Source organism: Acipenser ruthenus, chromosome 2 (assembly GCF_902713425.1).
Source record: "Acipenser ruthenus chromosome 2, fAciRut3.2 maternal haplotype, whole genome shotgun sequence".
NCBI classification, from domain to species: domain Eukaryota; kingdom Metazoa; phylum Chordata; class Actinopteri; order Acipenseriformes; family Acipenseridae; genus Acipenser; species Acipenser ruthenus.
Genome location: NC_081190.1, coordinates 31,350,624 through 31,368,542, shown reverse-complemented (window position 1 = coordinate 31,368,542; position 17,919 = coordinate 31,350,624). Strand labels below are relative to the sequence as shown.

At 43.9% G+C, this 17,919-nt stretch overlaps 1 long non-coding RNA gene across 2 annotated transcripts in view; it reads right to left on the bottom strand.

Annotated features, from left to right (window-relative positions):
* The window catches only part of LOC117408775 (uncharacterized), a 40,505-nt gene that overhangs the window by 5,503 nt on the left and 17,083 nt on the right, over positions 1-17,919 (bottom strand). The window contains exons 3-4 of one of the 2 annotated variants that reach the window (XR_009307942.1): positions 17,462-17,567; positions 15,581-16,872 (exon numbers count right to left, since the gene is read on the bottom strand). This is a non-coding gene — a long non-coding RNA (uncharacterized LOC117408775). Of the gene's footprint in view, positions 1-15,580; positions 16,873-17,461; positions 17,568-17,919 lie in introns of those variants that run through there. The other variant, XR_009307943.1, reaches the window with a different exon arrangement.

The following is a 17,919-nucleotide window of genomic DNA, read 5'->3' as shown; positions in this document are numbered from 1 at the left end:
ACAAAGCTTTAACTTAGGATTTGTGTATTTAAATTATTATTAATTTTTTTTCTTATTCAAAACAAACTTAAAAATAGCCTGAAAGAAATGTAATGATATGAAAGGGATAATTCATGCAATCTGCATATTCAGAATATTTCTTTTATTACGTATTTACTATCCTATCGTGTGGGTTTTGTATTTTGTTTGTTGTTGTTTTTGCACGGATGGTTATTTGCCTGGTTACTAACTAACCTTCCTTCATGAATTCTAAAAGCTGGATTTCGAAAGTAAGGTGGTTTCAGAAAAGACTGCTTGGGGTTAGTCACAGTTACAGAAGGGACAGAAATATTATTAAATTGTAGATGACATGAAGTATCCCTTTAAGTAATCAAAAGCCATGACCGATTGTCCTGTACATTCTGTTTGTCAGAGAAGCACATGGAATAGAGAAAGTCAAATTGAAACTGAAAGTCATATGCCAATATAGCAGACTGGGGGAATTACACACACAGAGAATTTCTCAGCATAAACCAGGATTGCAGGAGGCATGCTTGCACATGTTACTGTCGCCAGTAACTAGATATGGTAGATAACTTCATTAAATAAAACAGATTTCTGTTTAATTCTCATAAGTACACCTATTACACAAGTGAGTTGTGTTGTTCCATTGTAAAAAGTGAAAAGCTACAATTATTCAGGCAGTTTGTGTTGGATTATTCAGGGGAATACAGATATTATAATGTAACCACATTGGTATGTAAGGGTAACTTTACAGCGAATGACCACTCAAAGCGTAGAGTTGAATTAGCTGTGCCCTTGTTAAATATCATGCTCTCCAATTTATTGGTTAGTTTCCCACAGTTATAAAAGCAGAAAAATGCTACTTAAACATGGTGGCCTATAGAAACTCCACTGACGTGCTATATACAGGGACTATAAAAAATACTGTTTTCAGCAGACATTTAAATAGCATGCTGTAGAATAACTTTTCAAAGAGAACAGTGTTATTCACAATTTACAAGGCAAATGCTAATAATACATCAATGCATTCACATTTTTTCCCATCTTACTTAAAGGATAAGGGGCCCTCAACAGTTATGATGACTTTTTACCAGTGGGATCACCCATCTATTTCTAGCAGGATCTATGGGAATGAATGGTAAACTCTGTTCCTTTATGGGTATTTTTCTCTAATCTTCCAGATAGGCACTGCATGCTTTCCCAATATTACTAATGTACTCAATTCTTAAGCTACAGTAAGTCTACGCTGAGTCAACTTGCAACCTGTGTTCAATAAAACTTGTGACCACCAAATGCACACTTACAAACTAACCACTGGACCACTAGGTTGGTGAATAATTTAAGAATCCTGATATGAAATTATACTGGTTTTAAATCTTTTGATCATGAAATTGTAATTCTTTCAAACATGCAAGGTCACCAAGGCCTGGAAACAAGAGCATGTATGGTGTCTGTTGATAATTTTCAAACCAAAAGTGGTAACATCCTTCTAACAAAAAGAAAAAGATACATTAAACACTGTTAATGACATGAGGGTTCATGTATTGCAGTGCACTGAATCAACTTAAAAGGCTTTGTGTCTCAGTGAACACTGTATGCACATTATTTTTAAATTTGTATACACACTTATTTTCAGAAACACTGTATAACGTTAGGTTACGGATGTTCCCTGAAAGAGAAGACGACCACCAACAATACTTTTGGGAAATGTCTGCCACAGGTAGGTATTCACTGAACATTTATCAGAGCTGCCGATAGGTCCCTGTGACAGTCTGGCTCGCAGTGGTGTGGTGGATGACGTCACGGACCAGGAAGTAACTGACTCCAAACAGTGGATGGGCGGGTGAAACTGAGTGCAAAAGCACTCAGCGTATTTAATAACAAACAAACAAAATATTTAAACAAAATACAAACAAAAGGGCACGAGGGCCAAACGAATAAATAAACAAACAAGTAAGTGCCGTGCTGGATTATCCAGCACGTATTAGCAATTGTTTTTTAAATATTATTCCTTCTCTCCGCTCCCCGTACTCTCTACTCCAACACCCCAACCTCAAGTGCAGAGAGCTGCAGGTTTATATACTCTGGCCGAGGGATTAACTAGTTGGTAATTATCTTATTATCCCCCGGCCAGAGTCTGCACGCGTTTGGTAAGGATGCATGACTGTCAGCTATTTAAGTAATCAGTAGCTGATCAGCCATGCATCCTCACGGGGTTTTTAAATAATAATAAAAGACGCGGCGCTTTTACCCGCGCCGCAAACAAAAATACAAATAATAATAAATAGGGGCGGGACACTCCGCCACACATGCCCCCCCTTGTGCGCAGCACACATGGCCCCAACGGCCACCTCCCCCCTCAGTCTTAAAGTCCCGGAAGAGGGGGAAGCAAGTTACTTCTGGGGGGTGGCCATGGTGGAATCTCTGGCACCCCCCCATTCTTCGTGGCCGGCAGTTCCCTCTTCCGGGGCTCCCGCCACACTCTATCCTGCCGCGAAAGTGCGGCTGGGGTAGCTGGTCTCCTGACCTCTCCCCCCTTCTTCATGGCCGGCAGTTCCCCTCCGTGGGGCTCCAACCACATGATCTCCAGCCGCGAAAGTGCGGCTGGGGGAGCTGGTCTCCTGACCTCCCCCCCTTTCTTCATTTCTGGCAGCTCCCTTTCATGGAGCTCCGGCCATCGTGTAGCGACCCCAGGCGAAGCAGGATCCCTGGCGACCCCAGGCAAAGCCGGACCCTCGACGACCCCAGGCGAAGCAGGATCCCTGGCGACCCCAGGCGACGGCAGCAGCAGCGGACCCTCGGAAGGCGACGGCAGCAGCAGCGGACCCTCGGAAGGCGACGGCAGCAGCAGCGGACCCTCGGAAGGCGACGGCAGCAGCAGCGGACCCTCGGAAGGCGAACTCGGGAGGGGAGCCCCTGGCCATGGAGGCGGCAGCGGGAGCTCCACTTCTCCCTCGTACCCTGTGTCCTGTGGAGAACAAAAGGCAGCCCCAGGCAATGGCGATGGTGGGAGGGGAAAGCAGTCCTCCCACAGCGGCTGAGACGGAACCAGCAGGTATTTACCCTCTGCTGGTGGAGCTGGGAGTGGCAAGCAGTCCTCCCACGGCGGCTGAGGCGGAACCAGCAGGTATTCATCCTCTGCTGGTGGAGGTGGGAGGGGCAAGCAGTCCTCCCACGACGGTTGAGGCAGAACCAGCAGGCATTCACCCTCTGCTGGTGGAGGTGGGAGGGGCAAGCAGTCCTCCCACGACGGTGGAGGCGGAACCAGCAGGCATTCACCCTCTGCTGGTGGAGGTGGGAGGGGCAAGCAGTCCTCCCACGACGGTGGATGTGGAACCAGCAGGCATTCACCCTCTGCTGGTGGAGGTGGCGGAGGCAGAGGCAGCTCTTGCTGCTCTGCTCCTGGTGATGGTGGAGACAGAAGCAGCTCCTGCTGCCCTGCTCCTGGTGGTGGTGGAGACAGAGGCAGCTCCTGCTGCTCTGCTCCTGGTGGTGGTGGAGGCAGAGGCGATGGGGCGGATGCTGGCCACTCAGAGGGAGGCTGTGGCGGTGCTGGCTCCCTCTGCTGTGGCGGCTGGGCTGGTGTGTGCCGTGCTCCCTTCAGCAGCATAAATAGAGGCTGCTGGGGAACACCAGCATCCTGCCCTTCTCCCCCCCAGAAAAATTCAGGGGGTTGAACCTGTAACTCCTCCCCTTCTGGCTCTTGGGACTGCAGCTTGGGTCCTAAGGCTGTGGAAGCGCAGACTTCCACCTCTTGGGCTATGGACGCACCGACTCCCCCCTCTTTGGGCTGTGGACGCACCGACTCCTCCCTCTTGGGCTGTGGACGCACCGACTCCTCCCTCTTGGGCGTAGGACGCACCGACTCCCCCCTCTTGGGCGTAGGACGTTCGGGCTCCTCCCACTCGGGCGTAGGACGTTCGGGCTCCTCCCACTCGGGCGTAGGACGTTCGGGCTCCTCCCACTCGGGCGTAGGACGTTCGGGCTCCTCCCACTCGGGCGTAGGACGTTCGGGCTCCTCCCCAGGCTGTGGAGGCGAAACCAGCAGGCATTCTCCCTCTGCTGGTGGAGACAGTAGCGATGGCTCCTCTCCCTCTGATGCTGGAGACGGTAGCGATGGCTCCTCTCCCTCTGATGCTGGAGATGGCAGCGATGGCTCCTCTCCCTCTGATGCTGGAGACGGTAGCGATGGCTCCTCTCCCTCTGATGCTGGAGACGGTAGCGATGGCTCCTCTCCCTCTGATGCTGGAGACGGTAGCGATGGCTCCTCTCCCTCTGATGCTGGAGACGGCAGCGATGGCTCCTCTCCCTCTGGCGCTGGAGACGGCAGCGATGGCTCCTCTCCCTCTGGCGCTGGAGACGGCAGCGATGGCTCCTCTCCCTCTGGCGCTGGAGACGGCAGCGATGGCTCCTCTCCCTCTGATGCTGGAGACGGCAGCGATGGCTCCTCTCCCTCTGGCGCTGGAGACGGCAGCGATGGCTCCTCTCCCTCTGGCGCTGGAGACGGCAGCGATGGCTCCTCTCCCTCTGGCGCTGGAGACGGCAGCGATGGCTCCTCTCCCTCTGGCGCTGGAGACGGCAGCGATGGCTCCTCTCCCTCTGCTGGTGGAGACGGTAGCGATGGCTCCTCTCCCTTTTGTGCTGGAGATGGCAGCAGCAGGGTCTCTCCCATATCCGCAGCCAGGTAGTTGAACACCATGGCTGCGATGTCTGGGAGGGAAGCTGGGTGGTGTTGCTGTTCCCAGGCCTCCCAGCGCTCCCCATCTCTTGCCCACAGGAGGTTGATCACTGCAGGGAGGGCTTCCTCATAATCCCTCCCCGGCTCCACCAGCCAGTCCCAGACTCCCTCAGAGGAGAGTGCATTCGTCCTCTTTGGAGGATGCAGGTCCTCCCTCACTGGACGCTCTGGCTCCTCTTTCTCCTGCCATGGAGGGGGTTGGTCGGGTGCTATGTGACCCACCTCCCCAACAGCGAAGCACCACTCCTCACCTTTCAAGCAGGTGGGGCAGACGTCCAGCATGGTTGAGCTACAGTGGGACCTGCGACCGGCCCCACGCTGCTGTAGCTGCTGCTTCCTCCGTCCGCTTCTTCCCATATTTTTTTTTTTTTTCCCCAAAAACACACAAAAACACTTTGGAAAAAAAAAACGAACAAAAAAACGAGCTTTTCTTTCCTGGTCCGGCTATTGGAGGTGTTTGTTTTGTCCCACGCAGGACACCATATGTGACAGTCTGGCTCGCAGTGGTGTGGTGGATGACGTCACGGACCAGGAAGTAACTGACTCCAAACAGTGGATGGGCGGGTGAAACTGAGTGCAAAAGCACTCAGCGTATTTAATAACAAACAAACAAAATATTTAAACAAAATACAAACAAAAGGGCACGAGGGCCAAACGAATAAATAAACAAACAAGTAAGTGCCGTGCTGGATTATCCAGCACGTATTAGCAATTGTTTTTTAAATATTATTCCTTCTCTCCGCTCCCCGTACTCTCTACTCCAACACCCCAACCTCAAGTGCAGAGAGCTGCAGGTTTATATACTCTGGCCGAGGGATTAACTAGTTGGTAATTATCTTATTATCCCCCGGCCAGAGTCTGCACGCGTTTGGTAAGGATGCATGACTGTCAGCTATTTAAGTAATCAGTAGCTGATCAGCCATGCATCCTCACGGGGTTTTTAAATAATAATAAAAGACGCGGCGCTTTTACCCGCGCCGCAAACAAAAATACAAATAATAATAAATAGGGGCGGGACACTCCGCCACAGTCCCCCCGGGGAGTGACGTCCTGGGTCCCGCCTTCCGAAGGAACAAATAGTCACTCCGCAGAGCTCACTTCTTCGTTTACATCGAACCCGCTAAGGCAAATAATGCGACCTTGCAGGTTGGTGGTCGTCTTCTCTTTCAGGGAACCGTTCCCTTTCAATTCGAAGACCACCAAAAATACTTTTGGGAAAGTATACCAAAGCCGTCGCGAGGGAACATGAGGGGAGACAGCAGACGAGGGATGTCTCAGGACCGCAAACCATGATTAGCGGTGCGAACGTGCAACCTCGAGGACCTTTGTGCCTAATGAAGGCATAGAAGGATCTACCATATTGAGTCATACTGAAAGTATGCAGGGGAGCCCAGCTAGCCGCAGTGCATATGTCAGATAGTGAGGCTCTTCTGAAGAGGGCCCACGATGTAGCCACTTCTCTTGTAATGGCTTGACCCAGGGTCCTTACACCATAGCAGACAAAGAGCTGGTCAGAGTGACGCAGAGCTCTCGTTCTGTCAACATAGCATCTCAATGCCTGACCCGGGCAAAGGGAGTTTAGTCTCCGATCCTCCTCTGAAGAAAATGGAGGGGGATGGAAAACCTCTAGCTAACTTTTTTAAGTGGAAAGCTTTAATCACCTTAGGGAGGAATGTGGGGTTTGTGCGCAACAATACCCTGTTTCTTTCGTCCTAGACGAGCATACAGGAGCTGTGCACAGACAGAGGCCCGAAGGTATCGGTGTGTCCAGCCCAGGGCCTGACCTTGGTAGCCGGAAATCTGGAGCAGCTTACCAGACACTAGGTGCAGCTCTGAAGCCACCAGTTTAAGAAGGGGAGCTGAATGCAGTATACCATCCAGGTAAGCCATGAGAAGGCTTGCTGTGCTGGCCAGACGCGTAACCTGCTGCATGCCCAGGCACCTGACACATAGAGGGTGCCTGTGCTCTGGAGGAAGCTTACTGCTGCATGATGTGCAGGCATGGAATTTTTGCATGCTCGTCATCATGTTCACTCTATGTGCACTCGGTATCAGGACCAAGGCATGGAGGAGTAGAAGTGTGACTGCCCAAGCACTGAGGGGGTCCAGAAATGAAGGCGCTGGAGCTCTAAGGTTCCTCGGTTGAAAACACTGAAGGCACTGATATCTGGGTGCGTTTGAAGCTGAGGTATCAAGGCACTGAGGGCACCGTGGCTCCAATGTCCTGAAGACCCTAAGCACTCAGGGTGACTAGGGCACCAGAAGCCTGAAGCCTTGAAGGCCCGGAGTGTGAAGCACCGAGGGACTTAAATCAGGGTAGTGTCGAGGCACCGAGCCGCCGAAGCAGTGACGGTACCGAGGCTCTGAGGCACCGAGATGCTGAGGCACCTAGGGCTTCCAACACTGGAGCACTCAGATGCCGCGGGTGCAGAAGCACCGAGGTCACTGAGTGCAGAAGGCTCTGTGGCATCGAGGGCGTGAGGGCACCGAGTGGACCAAGGCTCTGAAGGTCAAAATCACTGAGGAGCATCTAATAATGGGGTACCAAACCACTGAGGCCGCTGAAGCAACGAGGGTACCTTGTGCACTGAGGCTGTGAGGCCCAGAGGGTGTGGAAGCACTGAGGGGTGACGAGCATTGAGGGCGTCTGAATCTGTGGCCCTAAGGCCCCAAGAACACCGAAGCACCGAGGTTCTGAGGTCCTGAGGGCGTAAAGCACCAAGGGGAGGGGCACACAGGGTGTCTGATTATGGAGCACTGCAACAAGGCACAGAGGGCATCGCAGCACAGTGGGCACTGTGTGCACCGAGGCTCTGAGGCCCAGAGGGTGTCGAAGCACCGAAGGGTGCCGTGCACCGAGGGTGTTTAAACTGTGGAGCGCCGAGGCACCAAGGGTGATGAAGCACCAAGGGCACCATGTGCACCGAGGCTCTGAGTCCCCAAGTGGCAAGCACCAAGGGGGCGCGACACCAGGGCACCGGGGGCATCAAAGCACCAAAGACACAGAGGGTCCGAGGTACCGCAGGTGCAGAAGCACCAGCAGAACCTAAAGACCTGAGTATTAGAGTGCCTGGGCGCCGAAGCACTGAGACACAGAGCATCTAAGCACTGAGGGCGTAAGCACAGAGGCACCAAGGACTCTGTGCACCAAGGGTGAAGCACCGAGGGTACTGGGATGGGCGTCTACCTAACTGCATGCAGTCACACAACCCGGGGTAGTGTGTAGCATACACCAGGGTGAATACACAGGCTCGGAGGCTGCAGTAGGCAAGAGAGTAGTGTAAACACACTGTGCTGCACCAGGGAACAGCTCGGCAAGTCTGGCCTTAACCGTGTGCAATCACACGACCGGGGCAGTGCATAGCGTACGCCGGAGTAGAGCACAGGCTTAAGAGCTGCGGTTGGCGAAGGTGCACAACAGTGGGGCAAAGTAGAACCAAGGTAGAAACGTTGTTTGTTTGTTTGTTTGTTTTTTTAAACTGCAGATAAACTACTTAGTTGCAAAAGAGACTAGTTAAATTGTTCTGAAGTTTCTTTCTAGTTTTATACCATTCAAATATATTTATTCCTCTGAAAATAAACATGGAATCTTCTTCTGTTAAGCAAAAAAAAAGCTCTGCTCTGATATTATCAAGTCCATCAATAACCAGAGTTTATTGCAATATTGGACAGGGTGGAAACATCAGGATTCTTGGTCCCTAGCCCAGTCACTTCTCCAATAGAGTTTAGCTGGAATGAGCTAAAGAGCTTGGTGAAAATTAAGACATCTTTTAGGTACTGAGCAGTTGAAAGATCTGTCGAGAAGAGTGGCAAATGACACCCCTCAGACTTGTGCATAAAGCTTATGCTTGCTGATGTATCAAAGCCAAATAAGTCATACCAGTTATTAATACAGATGCAATGAACTGGTGTCATATTATAGTTATATATATATATATATATTTGTGCTAATTTCAAAAAATACATTTTGTCATAAAACTTTGTGTCTGGATAGGGAAGCAAGTTACAGCAGGATGTTTACCAATTTCTGTCTTAGTCGTTGTATTCTTTTTCACAGCCTGCAGACATTGTTCTTTGCACAGACATTTCACTGTCAGTAATCCACCCACTAGCCCTAGGCAGTGAAATAATAGGGGCAGTGCTAGCAATGGGTGAACCGGAAAAGGCACAGTTTGCATCTGTCACATAGTTCATGCCAGAAAGGGGTTTTTACAAAGGGAGGAACGTTAGATGACAAATCAAGGCGACCAAGACTTTTTTCAGCTATTGACATTCTCCATTCTGATTTTAAAAAATAGTACAAATCGGGGCAGTTTTAATAAATCAATCATATATGAAATGTGGGCGTGCCTTTACTCATTATTATTATTATTATTATTATTTATTTCTTAGCAGACGCCCTTATCCAGGGCGACTTACAATTGTTACAAGATATCACATTATTTTTACATACAATTACCCATTTATACAGTTGGGTTTTTACTGGAGCAATCTAGGTAAAGTACCTTGCTCAAGGGTACAGCAGCAGTGTCTCCCACCTGGAATTGAACCCACAACCCTCCGGTCGAGTCCAGAGCCCTAACCACTACTCCACACTGCTGCCCTTATAGCTGCCCTTATATGCTGACAGCTGTGCTGCAGGTACTTGGCATTTTGTACCATTAAGCTCATACACTGCATGCAAACCTATGTTGCTTTACAACAGAACCCAATGGCTTCATTGAAAAGTCAACAGCAAGAATCTTAAACTGTAACCAAACCCACGCATGTTATCATATTTTGTTCTCTTCTCATGAATTAAGCTCTTGTTAATTAAGCTATTGTTATACTATATGTAAACGTGTTTAGTTATGCAGTTATGTCTAGAAAACAAAGTAAGGCTCTTTGTTTTATATAGTTTTTTGAAAATATCTGAAATATTCAAAAGCACAGCTCTGCATTATGAATTTAATTGGAAAAGATCATGTACAGTATATTAGAGGAAAACTACCTGACACATTAGCAGTGAAAGTAGAGCTTATGCAAAACTAAACCACATTCCTTCAGTTCTGTTCCCTACTGCCCCTGGGAGGTTTTCTTAGCTTTCATTCTTGCCCACCCTCCAGTAAATAGATTTACAGAAATTTAATGTGATACAATCTCATTGCAATTAGACAGCATTTTTTTTTCGCTTTGCATATATGGGGAAGCTTGGTTATCACTACACTGTTTAGTCATTGTTTAGCTTATAAGAACAACATTATTTGTATAGAAGACGCTAATCATTAGGCAACCTATAGGTTTGTGCAACAGCACGTGGCACAAACCTATAGATGTTCTTTAAATGTATTCATCTAAATATATGTTAATTCAGGTTAATATGTGGTGATACCTGAGGGCAGTACTGTAACTGTTATTAATATTTATTTTGTTGATTTAGAGGTTCCTCAGTGTACTGATATTTGATGCAATGTGTTTTAAGAGTTCCAGAAAAATAGAATACCAGTTTAAATACAGTTAATCCTTACATGTATGTGTTTAACAGCAAAACTGTACAAGTTATACTAATTTACTGCCCTAATTATAATTAGTTAGGTTTCAACCCAAGATGTAAAAAGCAACCACCATGCTAAATCATCATTCTACGCCTATATTCTTTTTTATGTAGTTTGTGAGAAGCCAAATAATATGAGGAATAATGTACACCAAATTGTACATAAAAAGACTGTAACTTTGAGGGCTTCTGGTGACAGAAATCATGAGAGCGCTAGTATAGAGGTAATGTTTTACTCATTTAGTTCCTTAATTTGATGTCAGACAACTGGTCATTTGCAGTCATATTAACTACAGGGGGCACATGCATCTTAATATTGAGTAGTAGTGATGTACATACTGAACGATAATCGACACTGTTAAACTAAGGAGTTTACAGAAAGATTATTGTTTACCACATATTATAATAATAATGTTAAATAATAATGTTTCATACATAATACTCCCATTACTTACAGTCATTTTGCACATTCTTATTTAGTACATTTAGCTGTCCTTAATGAATCCGGTGAAGGCGCTCCACGTGGAGTGCAGGATGTGCCCTATAGCCTGGAGGTCGCTGGTTCAGGTCCAGGCTATTCCACTGCCGACCGTGGACGGGAGTTCCCAGGGGGCGACACACAGTTAGCCGAGTGCCGCCCGGGTGGGGAGGGTCTAGGTCGGCCAGGGTGTCCTCGGCTCACCGCGCACCAGCGACCCTTGTAGACTGGCCGGGCACCTGTGGGCCTGCCTTACCCAGAGCTGTGTGGTCCTCCGACGCTGTAGCTCTGAGGTGGCTGCATGGTGGGCCTGCAGAGTGAAAATAAGAGGACGGCTGACGGCACACGTTTCAGAGGACGCGTGTGTCCGTCTTCGTCCCTCCGAGTCAGTGTGGGGGTGGCAGCGGTGAGCTGGGTTGAAATAAAAATAATTGGACATTTCAAATTGGGGAAAAAATAAGAAAAATAATTGCCGATTCCAAATTTTTTGAGGTTGTTGTGAGTGCAGATTGTTTGTTTGCCTGTACAGTGTGCGTTGCTGTACATATGATATCATATCTTTTCTCCTGATGGCTGTTTCTGCAGGTTACACAGGTTTTGTATACTTATGCACCACAACTGAATTCAGTTTAAAACATCAATATACAGTATTCCCTTATTGTTAAGCTGTGATCACTCAGAGATCATTACATTCTGCAGTGACACATTTGTGACAGATCATTAAACAGTGAGATAAGCCAGTTGATGAGAGAGAGCTGAATATGTGAAACTTGTCTGCTCTGCTCATGAGGGGTGCAAGGGGGAAACAAAATGGTAGGAATGGGGTCAGACAAATAAACACAGTTCACTGATGTTGTTAGGTTTGTTCATTTCATCGATTGGGATCAGAGCACACCTTGCTGCTCATAATTCTTCAATATATTTCAAATAAAGTTGGATTGATTAACAGCTGATATAACCTGCAATGAATATTCCTGTAGTTGTGTATTTGTGACTTACACAATATTGTATTTTTACAATATTTAATATATATATATATATATATATATATATATATATATATATATATATATATATATATATTAGCACTTAAATCGTGTCACTTATCGGAGTCTACAGTGTAGGTGGGGGTGGGCCGTTGGTTTCACAGACTGCCTAATGTTACCTCAAGTGAACTGGTTCAAGATTATTGCAAATCAGAATTCAAACCAACGGATTGCCTTTCAAATTCCTTTCACAAATACTTTATTTTGTCCTGTGACAGGCAGCACTCCTAGCCTCCATCTGTTTTCCTCCGATGTTTCTTCAGTTATGTAGGCACGATTTCTTCCTGTATAAAACAAAGCTGCCACACCCCTCTCTCCAGCCATACTCGAGAGAGAGGCCAGGAATCTTAAAAACAAATAACCTTTTTTTTTTTTTTTTAAATTGGTGTTCATTATCTTTATAACTCCCTTTATAAAATTATTTTTGGATTTCATTGTTGTGCATCTTGTTTTTATTTTAAACATACTCCTTTTAACAGTTTTGGAATAATCCAGCTTTTGAAGAAACGTATTTACTGCTCATCACTGAGACTCGTGTAACATTTGGTTTGCAATGCCTCTGGGTATACTGAAGTGGTTGACATTAATCCAGATTCCACACACAGCTCATGTATTTTAAATATAAGTGTTTTAACACAGAAGATGGGCGGCTTATTGGCAAGTGTTTGTTTTGTCTTTTAAACGTTAAAACTATTCGGGTCCTAATTGCAGTACATTTTCTTGTGTAATTAAATATATTTTGGTATTCATTAAACTTGTATGTGCCTGATGAGTTTTTGGGGATTTTTTTCATTATTTGTTTCAACACACTCTCTAACATACGATACAGTTTTTAAGCACTCTTAAAGTTGGACCGTCTTCAATGTGTTAATTTGTTCTGTTAAAATAGCTCAGTTGACAGAGATTCTCAGATTTGGTTGATTCACTGTTAGACCTGTGTGTTAAACTTTGCTGTATGACGGCTCTTCAACTAATTGACTGCTTCAGTTTTTTTCACCAAATAACAAGGGACTACTGTAATTCAAGATCTCTTAACCACCCTCAATTTGTTTTTAAAATGTTCCCCAATACAGTATATCCTTATGTTTACTATATAATAGCAGCAACCTAGAACCGTAAAGGAAAATGTCTGACAACGAGAAATCTATTTTACATTGTGTAGCCAAGTAATCATTGTAAGAACTGTTGTTAAAAGTGTTATATTGTCCTGTGCAATGCACAATATTAACCATGATGAATTAATTCATATACCGATACATGTATTTTCCTTGTTTTCACTGATAGAAGAAATTGATAGTTTTCATAATTTGGCATGAAAGGGAATAGCCCATTTCTTTCTGTGAAATTGTTTTCTCCATATCCTCTGGCCTTTTGGAAATTCCATTCCTGTTTATGTAATTTACTACATTTGTGTAACCATGTGAATTAAGCCCACATGCTGATATTTCACATGTTTGCCAAAAAAACTCAGCACTACTTGAAACCTTGAATCTGGAAAATTTTAAGCAGGTGTCAAAAATGTGGGCCATGAATTTTGGGAGTACTTCCATGTGCCACCCTCATCCAACTGTTGTCTGTATTAAATGAAATATTCATGTGTTCTTGATGTATTGCTAACCCTCATAAGGTAATGAAAACTGACTTTCCTGTTAACTGGACCCCAGCAATAAAACAACATATAATTAAGAATTGGAGTAAATGAATTAATGAAAATGTGTATATGAACACTTTATTTTGCTTTTCCTTTACTTTTAGCCATCATTGCTATAATGTGTTGTTTATGCTATGCAAAATGGATAAGACGCCCAATGCGCACAGCTGTCTCCTAGCAAGTGAAGGCACCACTGTATTCTGGACGCTGTAGTTTATTCTAGGAACATGTCACAGGCACGTGAGCTATCACTGGAAAGCCCCAAGCCTCCTCTTTTTGGTATATTGACTGTGTTCCGTTTTCGAGTTACAGGCACTTGAACACACCTACCGATTTGCTGCACGTCACAGCACTGGAGCACTGAATGAGGAGGTGGTAGCGCAATGGAAAGCGCAAAGCCTGCGTTTTTAAATGATAATGAAACCGGACTGTTCCTAACGTCTGTACGGTGCCTGAGATATTCACAAGAGAAGGTCGGGCCGGCGATACACTACACCTGGGGTTAATATGGACCACAAACCTAAAACAATTTGGGTAATTCAACCAGGCTACCTGGACTAGAATTATCCTTTGCATAGTGTAACAGGATGGGTGCCTGACAACTACCTAAAAGGAAACAAAAATCAAGTCACTAGATCTACATAATAACTGATACTAAAGCACTGTGGGTTCCGAATGGACCCTAGGTTACCTTATGAGGGTTAAAAAACTAAAATAGTCTAGAACAGTTTCTACCATACAAATCCAGCGAATCAAACTGAAATTCTACAGATAACTTTAGGAATAGGGCCCTGAAGATTATTGCAATTGTCCCTTCCCAATTCCGATGTATGGCCCTAGAGGTGTAGCCAAGACCAGATCTGTTAATATACAAATAACCGAATGATTTTGAAAGTCTATGACAATACACATGTTTTTCTCATTACCATGAGAGGAGACAAATAGAATACTGCTTTGTAAATCACAATATGCCAACACATATATAACTGTTTATATAAACTACTGTACATAAACAGTAAAAAGCATGTTTTACATGATTAGGCACCATAGCAGCTGATCTTCTTAAAGGATGTTACCCGCTAAACATATATAAAAAGGGTTTCATAATATCATATCGTGTCATTTCATGACACAGTTGTTAAGTTTTTTAGTCACGCATGCGTCTGTCTTGAAATGGGTCATCAATAAACTTTCTTCTTAATTACTTGTCCAATTCCACTTTTATTAAATAAAAAGGAAGACATCTGGAATCCAGAGATGCTAATAATAATGGTAAAGAGGAAGGCTGTCTTTAACACAGACTACACATTTGAGTCATTACTTCATGAACACCCTTCCTGTTGTATACTGATATTCATGTATAGACACATCTCGAAGGAAGATGGTGTCTGTAAAAGGTTTCCCCAAAGCTATTCAAATGATTTTGTGCAGACTTGAATGCACCTGGGAGTCATTTGCAGTGCAACTGTAGAGGGCCTTGGACCCTCATTCTGGATTATATGTTGCTTCTCTTTGTTACTGGTACACAAAGCACTGCCTTCTACTGGTTGGTAATCTGGGGATATCTGAGAACATTTGAGCAGGTTCTTATATTTAGTGCTTGAATTGTTGGTTTTAACCAATAATAATCGATAAAATTGTGACCTATTAGGAAATTGGTCTTTCTCTGATATACAGTAGGTACAAAAAAGTCTACAATGTAACATACACACACACAGTCTAAATATTGTATCTGGCAAATGGAAATAGCTTTAAATCAATTCTAGAGAATTAATATAAGATCAATTTAAATATCATTAAATCAACAAACTGCTATCTTTTCAATCTTGACAGAACGTTTACAGGCTTTCATCCTGTCACAAATACTTTCAGGTAGTGTGCGATGATTACACCGTTAAGAAAACCCTCTGTGCTAGCACTAGTTTTATTTTTTTGGTGACATGCAGTCAGTCTTTGCTGATTCTGCATGCTAAATGCATTGCTTTATTACTAACTGCTTTGTAACCCTAAGCACCTGGGGAGGAGCTAAGGTAAACTGTTTAGGTGCCAAGTGAAATCACTACTGGGGTTGAGCCTGGAAAATATCAACCCCAGTCTCCAGTCTAAGAAAATGATCTTAACAACAAAGAAAGAAAACAAAGGAAATGCCATGACTATACAGTATACCATCTGAAACTGAAGAATGGAGTATAATGTTACAACACATGCACAACCAGCCTCACGACAGCTCACCTTCAGAAAGCAACTAGAGTCTTACAAAACACAAACAGCACTATAATGAACTTGTATGACCCCCATGATATAGAAAAACACTGAAAATAAACATTCCCATTATCCCTGTCCCGACATAACTTATAAATATAATGTAGGGTGTTTAGATCCTCTTTTAGATTTTTTTTAGTTTTTTATTAGGCTTATTTGGAATTATTAGTAAATAAAATAGGCCCATATCATGGCTCAATATAGTCCAAAGGAGATAAACTGTTGGATTGCATAAGGACAACAGCAGCTAAGCTACTGAAGTTTGAAAGTGGCATGATATTAGGTGCTTTACTTGTCAAAACATCTGTACAGTAAACCACAACTGCAATGGGGAAAGAAAGGTAACATTTCTTTAAGCAATGGCAACATTATGAAACATTTATCATTCTGTGGTCGACAGCAGGAGGGGACTGAGTGAGCTGTCTGTAACATCAGGGAGGCATCTATTCATAGGCAGGGCAGCACTAACAATGACTGCAGTAGTGTTAGTTGGATGGGAAAATGTTTATTTGCATGTAAATCATTATATTATGTGAAGATTGGAATTAAGTTTTAGGCTACCAATAATCAGTATAATAATTAGAATTAATAGTAGAACATGTTGAACTGGAAAATGCTGACAATCTCACTGTTGGGCAGATTTTCTCTGTAAGGTTCCCAGCCCAGAATAAAGAAAAGGACTCTCACTCTCTAAACTAGGAGGGCTATCCTTGCCTGGTCTTGAGAAATATTATTGAGCTGCAAGGCTATATTCGGTGCAAGGCTATATTCGATTTTCAAAAATGTTAATGCTGGATGTACCCACATGAAACCATTTGGAAAACTATTGGAAGACTATTCACTTCTCCTAACTTGTCCCCCCAAAAATTGTTGAAACATTCAAAATAAAAAACAGCGATCTTACATACACTTAATGTCTGGTATAATGTTTAAAAAATGTTTAGGATTAGACAATGAAAAAACTGGAGGAGAACAAAGATATTCCGTCCACAAAGCAGAAAAAGCGAGGTATCAACACACTGCAGGACAAAATGTAAAGAAGCCTTGATTGTCCAGTGGAGGATAAAGGATCTTGTTACCAGGAGGTTCCTGGTTCAATCCCAGGCACTGACTCACTGTGTGCGACCCTGCACAAGTCACATAACCTCCTTGTGCTCCGTCCTTTGGATGAGACGAAAAAAAAAAAAACAAGGTCCTAATGTAAGTGACTCAGCAATGCATAGTTCATCCTCTAGTCTCTGTAAGTCGCTTTGGATAAAAGTGTCTGCTAAATGATTAATTAATAAATAAAAAAAGAATAATAATAACCTTATGTTATCTTTTGACACAGTCAGTCACAATACAATATAGCAAACTCTTTCAGTCCTCAAAATGACCACAATATAACCTACACATATTATTGCTGCATTCTAAGCCAACAAAACAAAACAAAACAAAGCAAAAAAAAAACTATGAAACTGCAGGTCACAAACGAAAGCATAAACAAATGACAATATTAGCCTAACACATGCCTTTTTTACATAGGCCTACTACAGTATCCCAAAGCTCTTTTACAATAAAAATTATAAAGATCATACAGACATCACATATCAAAGAATAAGAAACAAGCAAACAGAATGCATACAAATAAAAAAAGAAAGAAAAAAAGACAAGAAATCTGAACAAAATAGCAGGTCACAAATACAAAATAAATACGACAAAATGTATGCAACAAAATAAAGAACGGAAGATATGATATTGAATAACTCACTTTGTATTATAAGCTTTCACAATTATCTTCAGCAAATCGAGAGGTCTTGCTAACGCAGGATCATGAGGGAGGCAGTGTGCCTGTTGTGAGCTGTTTTTCATCAAGTCTGTCGGATTGTGTTTAGTTTGTCAGTTTTGGAAGGAAAAAAAAAACAAGGCCAGCTATTATACTCATTTTGACTTAGATTATTTTAGAAATGTCTTAACTGAATCAACATATGTTATGTGATAACATTCTTTAAAACACTAAAATGCAATCGCCCTCCTAAAACCAGTCGTCACGTCAATTTCAGTTCCCGATGCAGGATTGTAATTTCAGTACAAGACTCGAGTTGCTGTTTAGCTATTGAGCTCACGCTGACGCAATAAAAGGAAAAGTTGCGTTGAGAACATTAACGATGAAGTATTGGGGAGAAATAAAATGGGCTACTATTTAAGAGAAATAACATAGAATGTAAA